Raw genomic sequence first — 20,757 nt, 5'->3', positions numbered from 1 at the left:
CTCCCCCATCTCCTTTTCTCCATGCTAAGTTCTTCTAACTCTTCCATCTCTTGAGTACAAAGGGTTTCCAACCCCCCTCTTCCTCTACTCCTGGGCAGAAGGTAGCATTCTGGTTGGAAGTTGTAACAGAGTACGTATTTGAGAATTATCCATTGGAATAATGGGGGTCGTTATACCCCTAAGTGCCCCTCCACTGATCTGATGCTCTTTTTAGGCTGCTGAGAGCTGACTGCCCGAGAAGGAAGGTCAAGGAAGGAGAAGTGAGTGGTGGCTGAGATGGGGTGGAGGGTAGAGAGAAGAAAAGAGGGATTAGAAAGAGGAGGAGAGGAAGAGGAAGAGGGAGGAAAGGGAGGCAATAAAGAGAATGGGGAGAAAGCTTCAGCTCTCAGACTGGGAAGCGTGATGAAATACTTTAAAAAGTACCCAGTTTGTGTGGTGAAGACTACGTGTGCAGAAGGAGCTCATGACTGGAAGCCATCCCCTGGGTGGTCAGGGCAAGTGTCTTAGTCTGTTTGGGATACTGTGATAAATTATTATAGCCTGGGTGGCTTATAAACAATGGAAGTTTATTTCTCACAGTCTGGAAGTTGGGAAGCCCAAGATTAGGTGTCAGCATGGTCATGTTCTAGAGAGAGCCCTTTTTCAGGTTGCCAACTACCAACTTCTAGCTGAGTCCTCATGTGCCAGAAGAGGCAAGAAAACTCCCTTGAGCCTCTTTTCCCCCCTTTTTTCTTTCTTTCTTTTTCTTTTTTGTATTGGGAATTGAACCCAGAGGTGCTTTTACCACTGAGCTACATCCCCAATACTTTTTATTTTTTAATTTCCCAGGAGGTTCTTGAACTTGGGATCCTCCCTGAGGTGCTGGGATTACAGGCATGTACCACCTTGCCTGGCTTCTCGTGAGCTTCTTTTATAAGGGCACTAATCTTGTTCATGACCTAATCACCTCCCAAAGTACCACCTTAACACCCTCACACTGAGGATCATGTTTCAACGTGTGAATTTTGGGAGGGCATAAACATTCAGACTACAGCCAAAGGCGTCCTGGAAGAGGGGGCATTGAAGAAAGAGAGGATTGCAAAGCCAGAGGTGGCTCTGGAGCCTACTGTAAGCAGGAGAGTGTGGGACAGACTGGCGGGACGGGGCTTCTGCTCCCTACTCCCCATTCTTTCTTTCCCAATTGGGCTGTTCTACCGAGGTCCTGGGCTAATGAGGAATCTTCTTGAAGTTTAAAATCACTTAAGCAACAAATGGCCTTCGATTAATTATTTCTCTTGATGTAAATTTCAATGAACAGCTCTCTCTTCCCCACTACCTCCCCTGCCCCCCAGGTTGTCCAAAGAGTGGAAGAGCTGTCAGGGGAGTCTAGGAAGGCTGGGAGAGCGACTGAAGTGGGATCCAAGCAGCTCTCCCAGCAGAGCAAGCCCCCATCCCCCAGCAATCAGCCTGAATTTCCCCTAACATTTCAGAGTGCCACTGTGTCCCTAAGGCAAGGGCTGGACCTGGAGGGCAAGAGGTGAGGAGTAGCAGGAGACACAGAGACAGTGAAACAGAGAAATGGTGAAACACAGTCTGGGACCTTTACCAGCTCTTTGACTTACCATGCTAGTGAAAGGAGCTGAAGCATGATACATACAGGGCAAAAACTAGATGGATTCTGGGAAAGATGTTCCTGGGTGGGGAGCATGAAGCTCAGGGAGGCATAGAACTGGGACGCGGGACACACGGAAGGTAGAACTGTGCCTTAGCAGAACCCAGTTCTACAGGATGGGCTGTGTAGTTCTGAGCAGGTAAGTCCCCCATTCTGATCCTTATCCTTTCAGAATGTAGACGTGATGGGCATTGCTGAGCCTTCCTTGGGAGAGGGGACTCTTATGACTCTCCCATGAGATTGCACAAGGGAAAGTGAATTCAAAGCCAAAAGGAAACTGGGGGTAGGCTGGTTTGTGTGTGAGTATAGCAGGATCCTGTCTTCTTTCCCACTCTGACTCCCGAATAGGAGCCCCCCAACACAACAGCTGTGGGACTCTATTCAGTTACACCCCACCTCATTTCATAGGCTGCAAAAGGAAGCCAGTCCTTGGCTAGGTCTCCAGTATGGTCAGCAGGGCCAGTGGCACAGTCTCAGGACCCAGCTTCCTCCATCTTAAAAGAAGTGTCCTTTGGATCCTCATCCAGGCCCCAGAAGCCCCCATAGAGCCCCTGAAACCCGGAGGGCTTCTCAGGAGCTTTGCAGAGTCTTGTGCTGTTCAGACCTGCACTCCTGACCATACCTTTCAGCTAAGCAGAGAAGACTTTTTGGAAGAAGAAGAAAGTCCATGGAATTTTCTGGAAGAAGGAGAAAAAGGAATTGCTGACAAAAAGAAGTAAAGCAGACTTTTCTGTAGGTTTCTCTTCACTGTCTCCCTCCTTTTCTCCCCTCCCAGAGTACCTCTTTCTCCTCCCCCCTTCCTCCCCTGTCGCTCTCCTTTCTTCCCACCCTAATCTGAGTTGGCTCCGAGGGCCTCTGGCTGATAGGTTGGACTCCCTGGGAAAGCAAACTATTTTCATAGAGATTCCCTGAGAGTTATGGGAAGGGAATCATTCCTGGCTTAGGCATGAGTAAAAAATAAAAAATTTAAAATAGCCACCTCTGTACCCAGTCTATTTGATTTCTGTTTTCAGTAGCAGGAACCAGCCTGGCCTAGAAGATTGGCTTCTGACCACGACTCTGCAGCTCTGAGCTACAGCCAGCTGTCCCAGGCCTAAAACTCCCCTACACTTGGCCCCATGTCACGATCAGGCACCTGGGCCCCTCTGTTGGCTTTACTGCTTCAACTTCCAGGGGCACACTGATCGTGTCCTCGTCATGAAGTGGAGATGGGGACGAAGGGTTGCCTTGGCCAGGCCTCTTGGTGGCAAGGGACAGTACCTAGTTCTTTTAAATTCAGCACATAAAGGGACACTGTAGACAGATGTGGTGGTATCAAATTGTTGGTGGGTTTTTTTTAGTTGTAGATGGACACAATATCATTATTATTATTATTATTATTATTATTATTATTATTATTATTAGTTTATGTGGTACTGAGGCTCAAACCCAGTGCCTCACATGTGCTAAGCAAGCGCTTGAGCACTGAGCTACAACCACAGCCCCAAATTATTCATTTTGAGGAGTAGGCATGGGATATTGTAAACGTATCCTAATGGAAGGAGGGTGGAGCAGTTAACCTAGGGAACATCAGGGACACTGCTGGGTCTCCAAAACACTTTAATCCAATCAGTGCTGCCAGGAACCTGTCTTCCTCCTTCTGACTTCATCCCTTCATTGTCTGCTTCTCTCTGACTGTAGATGGACTTTCTAAACTTCCTGAGGTCACCCTTACAACCTCAGCTCCTGAAGAGAGATACTTTATCTCAGTACCAGTTCAAAAAAAATCTCAGGAAAGAAGTCAAATTGACTCATGTTGGGTCGAGCTCCTAGCTCTGGATCCATCAACCATGACCAGAGGATGGAGTCACATGGCTGTTCTAATGTCAATCCTATGGATAGGAAGGAGGAGGCAGCAGTTCACTAGAGGATGGGGGCTCTCCCCAGAAACTGAGAGTGTTAGACCAGGACGAAAGAAAAGACCACTGACTCCAATTAGAATCAATCTTATTATTTTGACAGGCCGGGCTGCCTCTCCCACCAAAAACTGCGGGAACAAGACAGCCCCGCAGCTTTCTTGCAGCCCAGCTTTATAGCCCAGAAAGTTACACAAAAGGGGATTACAGATAACAAAACGCTGACGAGCATAACATTTTTGCTGGCCCCGGCATCAGAATTTATGAAGGTCATTAGAGCCTCAGAGAGGGTCGTTATCTGGCCAGGGAAGGCCAAGATTTATGAGGCGTCACTAAAGTTTCAGAGAGGGCTGCTATCTGGTCAGAGAGCCAGGCATGGGTGAGTTCAAGGCACGGGCAGGCATTCCAAGCTAGTTCAGAATTTGCAGTAATTTATAGTAAAGCCAAAATTATATTTTCACGACTTTGTGGCGAGATGGCTCCCAATTTTAAGAGAAAATCAGGTTGGGTCTATCAAAAGGAGCACTGGTGACATATTAGTCGGTGTCTTCTTCAACTGCTCTCTCACAGAGAAGACCTCAGGATTGTTTTGCAGGTCCCACTAGAGAAGCTTTTTTTTTTTTTTTAGACTGGCTTTGAACTTTCATTCACAGCTCCTTACCAGTCATCCCAATTCAGGGACTGTTCTTACCAGTTACTCTAGATGCTGGCCCTGGTAACCCACATCTGCCACCTCATCCTGGCATCCTCTTGTCTTGGTCAGCTTTGCTTAGTGGTTGGAATGGAGCTCAAAGATAAGATCCCAGGATCTGGAATCAGATGTACCTGGGTTTGAATTAAATACCACCATTTACTACCTGTCTGAGGTTCTATTTCCTCAGGTGTAAAATGGAAAAGATTCTGGTACCTAAACAATAGGGTTGTGGTGCAGGTTTACAGAGATGGTGAATGCAAACTCTTGGCACATAGTAAGCACTCAAGAAATGACAGCCTGACAAAAGCTACATCAAGATATAGAATCTTCTCAGTTCCCTTTTTAACAGCAAGATCCTATTTGTAGCTGGCTTCAGAAGGGTTTAGGGATTGGCCTCCATCCAGCTGCAAGCTGGAGGAGAAAACCTGAACCTCCCTTTCAGTGAAGCCCATGCACATTCCTCAGGCCAAGCTGGGGTCCCTATTTCCTGGGCCAATGTCAAGGTCTTGGTGAAAGCTTGAAGGCCCACTTTGGCATTAAGGAAAAGGACCAGTTCCCCAAAGTGCATCATGAGAGCAGAGTAAATTGGGAAGAGAGACCCTGTACAGAACCCTGGCCACATCTGTTCTGTGGAAGATTCAGCTTCTAAATGTTTCAGGCCATAGGGGAAACCTGATCACAGAGTCCCATGGGGCTGTGGTCTGCATTGAACCCAAATCATCCTTGTGTATCAGCACAGGATGTCCTTTCTGACCAGGTATAGGATATTGGCACATTCATCTCAGCTTCAGTCCTCCCTGTTTGGGTCAGTATCTCTGAGCTTTTGGCTAGTGGACATAGTAATTATGGTGGTAGTACTGACAAAAAGGAAGATCAAAAACATGGACACACAGGTGCAATTACACTTTTGGACATATATGTGCTAGCCCCTAGTACAGAGGAAAACAGATGGTAGGAACCAGCAGCCCTACCTGAGACCTCTCAGATGCCTAAGAATAGGAATTGAGCCTGTGTTTACTTAACATGTGCCAGGCACTGGGCTGACTACTTGGAGCACATTATGTCTTTGAATCCTTTGCATCACCCCTGGAAGTGGGCATTAATTTTCCTTTTTACAGATGAGGAGCTGGAAGCCTGAAGAGTTAAGTAACTTGCTCAAGATTGTACTGTCTAGTTTCAAAGCCCTGTTCTTCTCACATGGGTAGTACAGGAGACCCAGTTTTCCAAAGGAGAGATTCACGGGGCACAAAAGATTCTTGCAGGGAGGCCTGGAGAGGCTCAGACTCAAAGTCATGTGGGGAAGTTGCTGAAAGTGCAATTTTTGAGGTGCTGACTCCTTTCCATGCATGCTTCCTCCAAGTACTGACTCAGTGGGTCTGGAGCCTAGGAATATGCATTTTAATAAGCTGTCTCTCATAAAAATAGTTTTCCTCCCATTATAAAAAAATCTTACATTCATTGTAAGGTCTTTGACTCCAAATTGCTATGGTAGGGCTCAGAAATTTATATTTTTCAAATTCTCTAAGTATCACTTGAATTCACTAAAATGTAACAACACCTGGCCAGGGGTTTGAATACATGGCCTTTAAGGGAGTAGCTGGGATTCTTCAGATCAGTTCCAGGGCTCTTCTCAATCTGCAGTTTGGGAAGAGGGTGTACCCTCTCCAGCTCGTACCTGGCTCCTTATGCTCCTGAAGCTCTATGGACTTAGCTTCAGAAGAACAGGTGAAGGGGGGCAGCAGACTCTGCTTAGAGAAGATGCTTTACCAGGTCTTCCCCATCCATAGACGATATCCAGAGCTTCTGCAGAAGCCCCATCCTCCCTCTGAGCTCTGCCCAGGACCCTGTCCCCTGGAAGCCTGGGACCACCCCTTGGCTTCCTACTTGCTGAGTTCCTCCCACACCATTCTGCCAGACTTACAAAGCTTCTCTTCCAAGAATGTCCTCCCCTGAGTAATTGGACCCTCAGGCCATTGACATTTAAAGAAATGTTCTTGACCTTTTCAGCAGTTCCATAAAATCACAAAATAGAACTCTAAATATTACTACAGACTCCTACTTGCCTAGACCCTGGCGGAGACTCATTTTCCAAGCTAACTCAAGAATAGGAGAAAATAGCAAAATTGCTAACAAAAAAACATCTCTCTTTTGGTGATCATTCTATTATGGACCACTATTTTCTGTATCAGGACTGTCCCCCACCACCACTGCCATCCTCCCCAACATCACCAGCTCTGACCACCATTACCCATTTTACCATCATTGCCTTAATTTCATAATGACAAGTAAAGTGTGGGATTTATGCCCTTGACCCTTCACAGTGTGAAAGGTCTCCTTGAATTTTAGGTATTTAATCTAGCTACATGAGGATCTCCTTCTTCTCTGCCCCTTCACTGAAGGGACACATGAGAGAGGATAAAACCTAGAGAGGAGGCGAATGAATGTGTTAAGAAGTGTTTTGAGACCAGGAGTGGTGGCGCTTACCTATAATCCCAGCAGCTCGGGAGGCTGAGGCAGGAGGATCATGAGTTCAAAGACAGCCTCAGCAATTTAGTGAGGCTGTGGGACTGTGTCTCTAAATAAAATATAAAAAAGGGCTGGGGATGTGGCTCAGTGGTTAAGCAGCACTGGGTTCAATACCTGGTACAAAAAAAAAAAGCTCATTGTGAGAAAATTGATAAAATTTGAAAATAGATGGTAGAAGATTGAGACCACTTTTTATGTTAACAGAGTTTAGTCGAGAGTAGAAATTTAGCCAGTAGCTGGTAATTCTAGCTACTTGGGAGGCTGAATCAGGAAGATCCAAGTTCAAGAATAGTCAGGACAATTGGGGCTGGGGATGTAGCTCAGTGGTAGAGTGTTTGTCTGGCATATGTAGAAGCACTGGGTACAATCCCTAGTAGTACAAAAAGAAACATTTTTAAAAGGTAGAAGCTTAAGTTGTTTTCTCCATGTTTCCAAAAAGCAGTTTTGTCACCTAAAACAGGAGTTGACAAACTCTAACCTTCAGGCTCTAATCCAGCCCTTGACTTTTTATGGCCCTTTGAGTAAAAAAAAAAATGGTTTTTATGTATTCTAAATAATAGCTTTATTGAGATATAATTCACATACCACAAAGTTCACTCTTTTAAAGTTTAGTGATTTTTAGAATATTCACAGAGTTGTGTAACCATCCCCACAATCTAAATCTGGAACATTTTCATCTTTCCAAAAACAAAGATGATGTATTAACAGTCACACCCTATTCCCCTATCCTCATTCCTCCATCTTCCAGTTCCTAGAAACCACTAATATAATTTCAGTCTCTACAAATTTCCTTTTTTGGACATTTCATATAAATAGGATCATGTAATATGTGGCCTATTATATCTGAATTATTTTACTTAGCATAATATTTTTCAAGAATTATCCATGTACAATGTGTCATATATAAATAACATTCCATTGCATGAATATATGTACAGTATTTTCTGATACCCCTACTGACATCAAATGTGTTTTTTTCTCTGACACCAAATAATTGTCATTTTTCCACATCTGCCAACAACCAATTTTCCAGTACCAACTAGTCCAATAATTCAATTCAATTCTGACACTAACTATTCAGCATTAGCACAGAGTGACCCACCTCCTCCAATAGGTTCCACCTGCCTATAGTTACCACCCAGTCCATTCTAATTAGGATGGATTGATTAGATTACATACAGCTCTCAGAATCTACCATTTATCTCTGAATGTTCCTACATTAACATAGCTGCCTTGGGGAGCTACCTTACAGCTAAACTATAGCAATAATGTTTTCAATTCTCCTAAGTATACCTGGGAGTGGAGTTCCTGTGTTGGATGCTTCACTTTTTGTGAAGTAACTGCCAAATCACTTTTTAAAAGAGGTTGTACCTTTTACATTGCCCCCAGCAATGTGTGCTGGTTTCAGTTTCTCTATATTCTTACCAATACTTGATATTGTCTCCCTTTTTCATTTTAAACATCCTATTTGCTATGAAGTGGTATCTCAATGTGGTTGACATAAAACAAAGGAATACAAGGAAAAATATAGGGCAGAGACTTGCATGCATTATGTGGCCTCGAAAGCCTCAAATATTTAGTATATGGCTCTTCACAGAAAAAAATTTGACAGATGTTGGCCTGAAGTTCTAAATTATCTATTGAACTAAAAAGCAACGTAAAAATTATAGTAAAAAGTACTAAAAGTCTAAATTCAAGCTGATGACAGTAGTACACCCCTGTAATCCCAGTTACCTGGGAGCCTGAGGCAGGAAGTTTGTAAATTCCAAGGCCAGTCCTGGCAGCTTAGCAAGATCCTGTCTCAAAAAAAAAAAAAAAAATTAAAAGTCCTGGGGATGGGGCTACAGTTGTGGCTCAGTGGTGGAGCGCTTGCCTAACATGCGTGAGGCACTGGGTTCGATCCCCGTACCACATAAAAATAAAACAAAATAAAGGTATTATGTACATCTACAACTAAAAAATATACATATATTTTTAAAAAGTGTGTGTGGGGGGGTGAGACTCTGGGGATGCAGCTTAGTAACCCTGGGTTTAATCCCCAGCACTAAAAACAACAACAACAAAATCCAGATTAATTAACTAGTTTAAATCTCAATTATTTAGCTAAAACCGAGATTTTTATTTATTGTTTTAAATTTAAGTTATATCTGAAGTATTTTTATTAAAAAGAATCACAAATTTAACATTGCCTATTACAGTTATTGTCAATGTAAAGAATCAGTATCATACTTCAGTGATATTACATCTAGATCTAACATATTACAAATCAAAGTGCAACATAAAAACATAAATTATTTAATCTTGCAAAACATTCTTCAATCACCATATATATAACTATTGCAAATATTTATCTCCAGAACTGTGAACTAGAATATAAAGAGAAACAAGAAAATGTTTTTTTGACACTACTGGGACAGACACTTCATTATGCAAGAATCTATTGCATTCACATTCTCTGAGAGGAAGGGTTTGACAAGTTAATTAATTTGTCTTTTTCTACTTAAGTGATTCTGCTGCTAAAATCTGTAGGCATTGGGTGATGGACCCATCTCAACTTCAAGAGCTCACTGCCCTGTCTACTTAGTGTTTGTATGTAGACAACTTTTACTTGAAGGCCTGGAGTAAGAAGAGTGGAGAAGGAATTCTGGGGCCTGAATGGTGTTAGTCAGAGAGCAGATGTTAGTAGATGTTGTTTGACAGGGGTGGATGCTGTGCCCAGGGTGCTATAGGTCCAGGTGTTCTTTAAGAAATTGTGTGTGTATGTGTGTGTGTGTGTGTGTGTGTGAGAGAGAGAGAGAGAGAGAGACAGACAGACAGACAGACATGGGGAACTTCTAAAGCATGGAATCTGGCTCAGATCTGGAAGTTTTACTATATTATTATATTGGGGCTAAGGTTATGGCTCAGCGGTAGAGCGCTTGCCTAGCACGTTTGAGGACCTGGGTTTGATCCTCAGCACCACATAAAATTAAATAAAATAAAGGTATTGTGTCCAACCGCAACTAAAAAATAAATATTAAAAAAAAAAAAAAAGATTGATCTGGGCAAGGTGGCTCTGGTCTGTAATCCCAGCAGCTCAGGAGGCTAAGGCAGAAGGATCACAAGTTCAAAGCCAGCCTCAGCAACGGCGGGGCGCTAAACAACTCTGTGAGACTCTGTCTCTAAATTAAAAAAAAAAAAAAATCAAAATAGGGCTGGAGATGTGGGTCAGTGGTTGAGTACCCCTGAGTTCAATCCTCCATACCCCTACCAAAAGAAGATATTGAAGGATTATCATTGATTTCTTAGGTGTGATAATGACATTACGGTAAACTTTTATTAAAGATGTCCGATAATATTGAAGTATTGAAGTAGTTTTGGATGAAATAAAATGATGTCTGGGATTTGCTTTATAATCCTGTAGCAAAAAAAAAAAAAAGCATCAGGGAGATTTATGAGATCAGATTGGCAAAGCATTAATATTCATAATTGTTGAAATTGGGTGATGATATATGAGGGTTCACTTTATCATTCTCTCTACTTTTTATGGTTTGAAATGTTTCATAATACAAAGTTAAAAATAATAAAAAGAACAGAAGGATCTTGGGAGAAGTGAGAATATAGCAAGCGAATAAGGGAGCGGGTCCAGAGGTGTTCCCTGCCTGCTGAGTTGACGGCCCCGTGCTTTTGCTTATAAAGGATAAAGGTCAGACATCCAGGAAGGGAGTTGGGACCCCAATGCAAGAACCTTTACAAGGGGACTGGGATTGAGATTTATCTGTTGATCCTGATTATGTCCCAATTTATTCATTTGTTCATTCTCATGTTGACAGACATTTGAGATGATTTCCAACTAAAAAATATTTTTAAAAAATTTACTACCAACCAGCTCCATTAAAAATGGGATCATATCATTTGGACTTGAATTAAAGGTTTAATCAAACCTTCTCAGGAATTCTAGTTGTGCACCAGCTGACAGCATGATTGCCTTCATGAGGACGGTTACCTCCCTCCCTTCCAAAGAAGTCTGCCTAAACTGACAAAAGAATTTTTGAGGCCAAGGTCTGCCCTCCTGGGTAGCACTTTTCAATATCATTCTCAAAATTAGGAGATTGGTCAGGCACCAAAATTCAAGCATATAAAAATATTTTAACAAACATTTGTGTACCAACCACTTAGCTTTTCAAATCTTAACATGTTGCCGTCTTTGTTTCAAACCACTTTTTGTAAACTGAAATAAAATAATATAGAGTTGAAACCCATGTGAGCCAATCTGAATTCTCATCTCTGTCTCTTCACTTTGTCCTCTGAGGTAACAACTAGCTGGAATTTGGTGTTCATTGTTTCTATCTAAATTGCATATATATCTACAAATAACATATAGCTCTGTGATGCATATTTTTAAACTTTATACAAATTATATCATGCTTAAATGTCCTGCAATTTGCTTTCTTCATTCAGTTTTCAAGATTTATCTTTGTTGATTCTGAATATATTACAGATTATTCACTTATTCATTTTCCTGTTGAAGGACATTTAGGTTGATTTCAATATTTTCCTATTACACTCTACACTGATATGACAATTCATGTACCTATTTTCTCAGGCCTATCTATGAGAGTTTCTATTCAGCTGCTAGTACAATAATTGTTGATTTCTGGGGTACGTACATTTTATATTTATTTATATTCTTCTCCAAAAGCAGTTGTATGAGAGTCGCTATCCCAGCACAGTTTTCATTTTTGCCAGTTGGTTGAGACATGTTATATCATATTATCTTAATTATGGATATCTCTGATTACTTATGAGGCTGTATCTTTTCCCTTTTACTGACCGCTTAAATTCTCCCACTCTAGGAATTTCCTATTTGACCATTTTTTTCCTTTGCATTATTGGTCTGAATCTAAATGATTTGTTGATATTCTTTATATATTCTATATGTGGACCCTTTGTAGGCTTTATGCATTGCATAGATTTTCTTTCAGCCAATAATTTGATTTCTTAATTATGATATTTTTTGCACTAAACTTTAATTTTTATTGTGATTGAATTTATCTATTTTCATTATTTTGTATACTTTCCCCCTTACTTCAAGACATCCTTTCCTATTCCATGGTCATATAAATATTCTTTTTTTTTTAATTTTTTATTGTGGCTGTTCAAAACATTACATAGTTCTTGATATATCATATTTCACAATTTGATTCAAGTGGGTTATGAACTCCCATTTTTACCCCATATACAGATTGCAGAATCACATCAGTTACACATCCATTGATTTACATATTGCCATACTAGTGTCTGTTGTATTCTGCTGCCTTTCCTATCCTCTACTATCCCCCCTCCCCTCCCCTCCCCTCCCCTCTTCTCTCTCTGCCCCCTCTACTGACATTCGTTTGTCCCCCTTATATTATTTTTCCCCTTCCCCTCAATTCCTCTTGTATGTACTTTTGTGTAACTCTGAGGGTCTCCTTCCATTTCCATGCATTTTCCCTTCTCTCTCCCTTTCCCTCCCACCTCTCATCCCTGTTTAATGTTAATCTTTTTCTCATGCTCTTCGACCCTACTCTGTTCTTAGTTACTCTCCTTATATCAAAGAAGACATTTGGCATTTGTTTTTTAGGGATTGGCTAGCTTCACTTAGCATAATCTGCTCTAATGCCATCCATTTCCCTGTAAATTCTATGATTTTGTCATTTTTTAATGCAGAGTAATACTCCATTGTGTATAAATGCCACATTTTTTTTATCCATTCATCTATTGAAGGGCATCTAGGTTGGTTCCACAGTCTAGCTATTGTGAATTGTGCTGCTATGAACATCGATGTAGCAGTGTCCCTGTAGCATGCTCTTTTTAGGTCTTTAGGGAATAGACCGAGAAGGGGAATAGCTGGGTCAAATGGTGGCTCCATTCCCAGCTTTCCAAGAAATCTCCATACTGCTTTCCAAATTGGCTGCACCAATTTGCAGTCCCACCAGCAATGTACAAGTGTACCCTTTTCCCCACATCCTCGCCAGCACTTGTTGTTGTTTGACTTCATAATGGCTGCCAATCTTACTGGAGTGAGATGGTATCTTAGGGTGGTTTTGATTTGCATTTCTCTGACTGCTAGAGATGGTGAGCATTTTTTCATGTACTTGTTGATTGATTGTATGTCCTCCTCTGAGAAGTGTCTGTTCAGGTCCTTGGCCCATTTGTTGATTGGGTTGTTTGTTCTCTTATTGTCTAATTTTTTGAGTTCTTTGTATACTCTGGATATTAGGGCTCTATCTGAAGTGTGAGGAGTAAAGATTTGTTCCCAGGATGTAGGCTCTCTATTTACCTCTCTTATTGTATCTTTTGCTGAGAAAAAACTTTTTAGTTTGAGTAAGTCCCATTTGTTGATTCTAGTTATTAACTTTTGCGCTATGGGTGTCCTATTGAGGAATTTGGAGCCCGACCCCACAGTATGTAGATCGTAGCCAACTTTTTCTTCTATCAGACGGCGTGTCTCTGATTTGATATCAAGCTCCTTGATCCATTTTGAATTCACTTTTGTGCATGGCGAGAGAAAGGGATTCAGTTTCATTTTGTTGCATATGGATTTCCAGTTTTCCCAGCACCATTTGTTGAAGATGCTATCCTTCCTCCATTGCATGCTTTTAGCCCCTTTATCAAATATAAGGTAGTTGTAGTTTTGTGGATTGGTTTCTGTGTCCTCTATTCTGTACCATTGGTCCACCCGCCTGTTTTGGTACCAGTACCATGCTGTTTTTGTTACTATTGCTCTGTAGTATAGTTTGAAGTCTGGTATGGCTATACCGCCTGATTCACACTTCCTGCTTAGCATTGTTTTTGCTATTCTGGGTCGTTTATTTTTCCATATGAATTTCATGATTGCTTTCTCTATTTCTACAAGAAATGCCGTTGGGATTTTGATTGGCATTGCATTAAACCTATAGAGAACTTTTGGTAATATCGCCATTTTGATGATGTTAGTTCTGCCCATCCATGAACAGGGTATATTTTTCCATCTTCTAAGATCTTCTTCTATTTCTCTCTTTAGGGTTCTGTAGTTTTCGTTGTATAAGTCTTTCACCTCTTTTGTTAGGTTGATTCCCAAGTATTTTATTTTTTTTGAAGATTTTGTGAATGGAGTGGTTGTCCTCATTTCCATTTCAGAGGATTTGTCGCTGATATACAGGAATGCCTTTGATTTATGCGTGTTGATTTTATATCCTGCCACTTTGCTGAATTCATTTATTAGCTATAATAGTTTCTTTGTAGACCCTTTTGGGTCTGCTAGGTATAGAATCATGTCACCTGCAAATAGTGATAATTTAAGTTCTTCTTTTCCTATTTTGATGCCTTTAATTTCTTTCGTCTGTCTAATTGCTCTGGCCAGTGTTTCGAGAACTATGTTGAACAGAAGTGGTGAGAGAGGGCATCCCTGTCTTGTTCCAGATTTTAGAGGGAATGCCTTCAATTTTTCTCCATTCAGAATGATGCTAGCCTGAGGCTTAGCATAGATTGCTTTTACAATATTGAGGTATGTTCCTGTTATCCCTAGTTTTTCTAGAGTTCTGAACATAAAGGGATGGTGTACTTTGTCGAATGCTTTTTCCGCATCTATCGAGATGATCATATGGTTCTTATTTTTAAGTCTATTGATGTGGTGAATAACATTTATTGATTTCCGTATATTGAACCAGCCTTGCATCCCAGGGATGAATCCTACTTGATCATGGTGCACAATTTTTTTGATATGTTTTTGTATCCGAGTGGCCAGAATTTTATTGAGGATTTTTGCATCTAGGTTCATTAGAGATATTGGTCTGTAGTTTTCTTTCTTTGAAGTGTCTTTGTCTGGTTTAGGTATCAGGGTGATGTTGGCCTCGTAGAATGAATTTGGAAGTTCTCCCTCTTTTTCTATTTCCCGAAGTAGCTTGAAAAGTATTGGTATTAGTTCCTCTTTAAAGGTTTTGTAAAACTCTGCTGTATACCCATCCGGTCCTGGGCTTTTCTTAGTTGGTAGTCTTTTTATGGTTTCTTCTATTTCCTCAATTGATATTGGTCTGTTTAGGTTGTCTATATCCTCCTGAATCAATCTGGGCAGATCATATGACTTAAGACATGCCTTCACTATCTTCTAATTTATTGGAGTATAGGGATTCAAAATAATTTTTGATTATCTTCTGTATTTCTGAAGTGTCTGTTGTGATATTGCCTCTTTCATCCCGTATGTTAGTAATTTGAGTTCTCTCTCTTCTTCTCTTCGCTAGCATGGCTAAGGGTCTGTCGATTTTGTTTATTTTTTCAAAGAACCAACTTTTAGTTTTGTCAATTTTTTCAATTGTTTCTTTTGTTTCGATTTCATTAATTTCAGCTCTGATTTTAATTATTTCTTGCCTTCTACTTCTTTTGCTGTTGTTTTGCTCTTCTTTTTCTAGGATTTTGAGATGAAGTATGAGATCATTTATTTGTTGGTTTTTTCTTTTTTTAAGGAATGAACTCCAAGCAATGAATTTTCCTCTTAGAACTGCTTTCAATGTGTCCCATAGATTCCGATATGTTGTGTCTGTGTTTTCATTAATCTCTAAGAATTTTTTAATTTCTTCCTTGATGTCTCCTATAACCCATTGATCATTCAGTAACCTATTGTTCATTCTCCAAGTGATGTATTCTTTTTCCTTCCTTCTTTTATCGTTGATTTTCAGTTCCATTCCATTATGATCAGATAGGATGCATGGTATTATCTCTACTCCTTTATATTGCCTAAGAGTTTCCCTGTGACATAATATATGATCTATTTTTGAGAAGGATCCATGTGCTGCTGAGAAAAAAGTGTAACTGCTTGATGTTGGGTGGTATATTCTATATATGTCAATTAAGTCTAGGTTATTAATTGTGTTATTGAGTTCTACAGTTTCCTTATTCAACTTTTGTTTGGAAGATCTGTCCAGTGGCGAGAGAGGTGTGTTGAAGTCTCCCATGATTATTGTATGGTGGTCTATTAGACTCTTGAACTTGAGAAGAGTTTGTTTGATGAACATAGCTGCACCATTGTTTGGGGCATATATATTTATGATTGTTATGTCTTGTTGGTGTATGGTTCCCTTAAGCAGTATGTAGTGTCCCTCTTTATCCCTTTTGATTAACTTTGGCTTGAAGTCTATTTTATTTGATATGAGTATGGATACTCCTGCTTGTTTCCGAAGTCCATATGAGTGATATGATTTTTCCCAACCTTTCACCTTCAGCCTATGTATGTCTTTTCCTATCAAATGCGTCTTCTGTAGGCAGCATATTGTTGGGTCTTGTTTTGTGATCCATTCTACTAGCCTGTGTCTCTTGATTGGTGAGTTTAAGCCATTAACATTTAGGGTTATTATTGAGATATGGGTTGTTCTTCCAGCCATATTTGTTTATTTATGTTACTAAACATGGTTTGTTTTCCTCTTTGATTATTTTCCCCCCTTTAGTGTCCTACCTCCCACTGTTGGTTTTCATTGTTATTTTCCATTTCCTCTTCCTGTAATGTTTTGCCAAGGATGTTTTGAAGAGATGGTTTTCTAGCTGCAAATTCTTTTAACTTTTGTTTATCGTGGAAGGTTTTAATTTCATCTTCCATCCTGAAGCTTAATTTCGCTGGAAACACAATTCTTGGTTGGAACCCATTTTCTTTCAGTGTTTGAAATATGTTATTCCAGGATCTTCTAGCTTTCAGAGACTCTGTTGAAAGATCAGCTGTTATCCTGATTGGCTTACCCCTAAATGTAATCTGCTTCCTTTCTCTTATAGCTTTTAAAATTCTCTCCTTATCCTGTATGTTGGGCATCTTCATTATAATGTGTCTAGGTGTGGGTCTCTTATGATTTTGCACATTCGGCGTCCTGTAGGCTTCTAGGATTTGGGGTTCTGTCTCATTCTTCAAGTCTGGGAAGTTTTCTCGTATTATTTCATTGAATAGATTGCTCATTCCTTTGGTTTGAAACTCTGTCCCTTCCTGTATCCCAATGACTCTTAAATTTGGTCTCTTGATGTTATCCCATATTTCTTGGATGTTCTGCTCATGGTTTCTTAACAGTCTTGCTGAGCTGTCTATGTTCTTTTCAAGTTGAAATACTTTATCTTCATTGTCTGATGTTCTGTCTTCTAAGTGTTCTACTCTGCTGATAGTATTCTCAATTGAGTTTTTAAGTTGGCTTATTGCTTCCTGCATTTCTAGGATTTCTGTTTGTTTGTTTTTTATAACCTCTATTTCCCTGTATAGTTGATCTTTGGTTCTTGGATTTGTTTATGTAATTCATTGTTGAAATGATCTTTCATTGTCTGATTTTGCTGTCTGATGTCTTCCTTGAGACTCCAGATCATCTGAAGCATGTATATCCTGAATTCTTTATCTGACATTCCATCTGCTGCAGCTATTACCTCTTCTAACGTTGAGTTGACCTGCAATGCTTGTGGTCCTTTCTTTCCTTGTCTCTTCATACTGTTCGCGTTCCTTTCTACTTGGTGAAACTGTTGTGCTATTGAATTTTCCCCCTATATATTTATATTGGTCTTGTATAGTTGCAAAGTCTCCCTCGCAGGCGCGGGTGGCGGCTCTGCCCCTCCTCCAATTGGGGCAAAGTGCCTACCATGCCGGCAGGCCGCTGGGCCTGCTCTGCCGGTCGGTAGCAGGTCCGCCGACCTTGCAGGCGCGGGCGGCGGCTCTGTCCCTCTGCGGGCCGCTAGGCTTGTTCTGTCGGTGGTCGCAGTTTTGTCTACTTTGCAGGCGCAGGCAGCGGCACTGCCCCTCTGCAGGCCTCTGGGGCTGTACTGCCAGTGGGTCGCAGGTCCGCCTACCTTGCAGGCGCGGGGGCGGGGGCGGCTCTACCCTTCCTCAGGCCACTGGGCCTGTTCTGTCTCTCGGTTGCAGGTCTGGCCTGTTCTGATGGTGGTCACAGTTCTGTCTACCTTGCAGGCGCGGGGGGGAGGGGGCGGCTCTGCCTCTCAGCAGGCCGCTGCTCCTCTTCTGCCGGTGGGTCGCAGGCCCGCCTACCTTGCAGGAGTGATTGGAAGCTCTGTCCCGCCGCGGGCCACTGGGCCTTTTCTGTCGGTGGTCACCGTTCCACCTACCTGGGAGGTGCGGGGGGTGGGGGGCGGCTCTGCCCCTCAGCAGGCCGCTGGGCCTGCTCTGTGCATGGTCACAGTTCCCTCTACCTTCATATAAATATTCTTTTATTTTCCTCTAAATTTTTTAAAGTTTTGCCTTTCTCAATTAGATGTTTAGTCCATTTGAATTTTATTTCGGGGGTGGGGTATAGTACGAGCTACAGATTGTGTATGTGTGTGTGTGTTAGTTACTGGAAATTTAATCTAATGGCATTCTACCACTGAGCTACACCCCCAGCCCTTTTTATTTTTATTTTGAGACCGGGTCTTGCTAAGTTGCAGAGGCTGGCTTTGAACTCATGATTTTCCTGCCTCAGCCTCCCAAGTAGTTGGGATTACAGGCATGTGCCACCATGCCATTGATCTAATTTTTTTTTTTGGCTGTAGATGGAAACAACACCTTCATTTTATTTGTTTATGTTTATGGGGTGCTCAGGATTGAACCCAGTGCCTCACAAGTGCTAAGCAAGCATTCTGTCACAGAGCCACAACCCCAGCCCCAGATCTAATATTTTTATGTATGAATAACCAGTGTTTTTAGCACTACTTACTTTTCATTCAACGTTATAGCTATATCATATGTTACATAACCATATAGCAATAGACATGTTTGCATCTTTATCTTACTAGGTTTTTCTGTTAGTCATGGTTTAGTCCACTAACATACTCTCTTAGCCACGATAGCATTGTATAAAATCTTACTATCTGGTTGGGGGCGGGGGTCCATTCTCATATCTTCAAAAAATTTTTTGGCTGTTGTTGATACTTCACTTTTGCTATAAATATTAGGATCAGACTGTTCATTTCTATAGATAATCTTATTTCTCAAAACAATATTGATTTATATATTAATTTGGGGATAACTACCACCCTTACATATTTCCATGTTTATTTAGGTCTCTTTTAAAATATTTCACAAATGTTGTATAATTTTCTCCATTGAACTTTCTTCCTGAATGTTTTGGTAAGGTTTATTCTTACTTTGTAGTTAGTTTTGTTTTGCTGTTTTGACAGTATTAAACAAAAATTGTATCCATTAGCATTTATTGCTGCTTTATATGAATGTAATTGCTATTTCCATCTTACCTTACTCTAGTTCTAATAATTTCACTATGGATTACTGTGGGGTTTTTTTCTACACAAATAGTATTCTACATATTATGATAGTTTCTTTCTTTTTTTTTGACGTGCTGGGGTTTGAGCCCCAGTCCTCATGTATACCAGGTAAGCCTTTTACCACCGAGCCACATCTCTAGGTTCAGTGATGTTTCATGTATTTCCGATAGTTCTTGACCTCTCTGCATTATTGATACATGCTTTCATAGTGGTATGGTGTTTTACTTTCCAATATCTTTCCCCCTGCCCTCATCCTGGCTAGGATCTCCATTACTTTACTGAAAAGAAGTCATATTAATGAGTATCACTGCCTTAATTCATGCTTTAAAAGGAATACTTTAAAGGAAATAGGAAGATACGCCCTCTTTTTCTTATCGTGTTAATATTTTTAAATTATTAGCTTGAATGAATGTTGAATCAATTCTTTCTCTACATCTCTTAAGAAGGTCTCATCCAAGCCAGGCATGGTCGTGCATGTCTGTAATCACAGAGATTGGGGAGCCTGAGACAGGAGGATCACAAGTTTGAGACCAGCCTGAGCAACTTAACAAGGCCTGCTATTTTGAGGAAAAATAAAATAAAAGGAGTAGGGATGTTGCTCAGTGGTTAAACACCCCTAGGTACAATCTCTGTTACCGAAAACAAAAACAAAAAAATGGTCTCCTCTAACCACCACTGGTAAGACAGGTTGCTACCATTTCTTCCTCAGCTGCAACTGAAATTCATGATACTACAGATCCCCAGTGAGGCAGTGTCCTCAGACTTTACAGCTGCTTCTCTGATGAGCTATTTTCCCTCTCATTTCGAGAATGTGAGGATTTCTCTGAGGACCACTATCACGGGCAGAAAACTCTCATCTTGGAGTCTTCTTGCAAGTGGAGGCCCCCACTATGTGAACTTACTTTTAGACAGAAAAGAAGCTTGAGTCAGAAGAAGGCCAGAGTGGCACAGGAGAGGTGGGCATAGATAAGATCACCTTGATGGGTGAGTCTGTAGCCCACCAAGAACAGCAGTGCAGGAGACTTGCAAGGGATCAGGGAGGCGATGGTGAGGGACGACTGGCAACGGAGGCCGAAGAACAACCATGTTACCTACACAGGGCTAAAGACCATGTCCCAGGAAACCTTTGGATCAAAGTGGCCCAGTAATGGTAAAAGGAAACCATAGCCCTGGCATAGAGACTATCAAGGCTTCATTCTATGTTGAAGGGTTGGGGTGCTCATAGCTGATCTATGTTGGCCTATAAAAATAATGTGAAATCTGTACACCTGAGGGATTGTAGCTCTCATTCACACCTATTATATGGAAAGATGTCTTTTACTTCCTTTGTTCACCTAGACCACAGCCTACTACACAAAAGGTATTCTACCTTTCCAATATTTGTTAAGTGAGTATGTGTTGACCATTGAATGATACTCATACACAAGTCAGCACAGGGCCTGGCACACAGTGATGTGGAAGTGGTAGTGGGGCAGCTCTGGGTGTTGGTTAGAGAGCTATTAGGTGGATAGAGACCTTCACAGACTCAGAAAGCCTATCTCCCTGACCAAACCTGGAATGAGAGAGCAGCTCCAAACTCCCTCCCCTTCCCTGGCCTCTCTACATGCCCTCCCTAAAGTGTGATGGAGCCAGACAAAAGAAAAGTGACAGAAGCACGTCAATCCACAGGGGTGCACCCTCCCCCAATGACTTCTTCCAGTTCATCCTTATCTTATTCTATTTCACTAAAAGAATGAGACACATATGGGCATGCGGTCTGC

The sequence above is a fragment of the Marmota monax genome, unplaced genomic scaffold (assembly GCF_021218885.2).
Source record: "Marmota monax isolate L192 unplaced genomic scaffold, Marmota_monax_Labrador192_F-V1.1 WCK01_AAM20220418_F8-fsc00111, whole genome shotgun sequence".
Taxonomy (NCBI): domain Eukaryota; kingdom Metazoa; phylum Chordata; class Mammalia; order Rodentia; family Sciuridae; genus Marmota; species Marmota monax.
Note: the sequence above shows the minus strand (reverse complement) of the source record.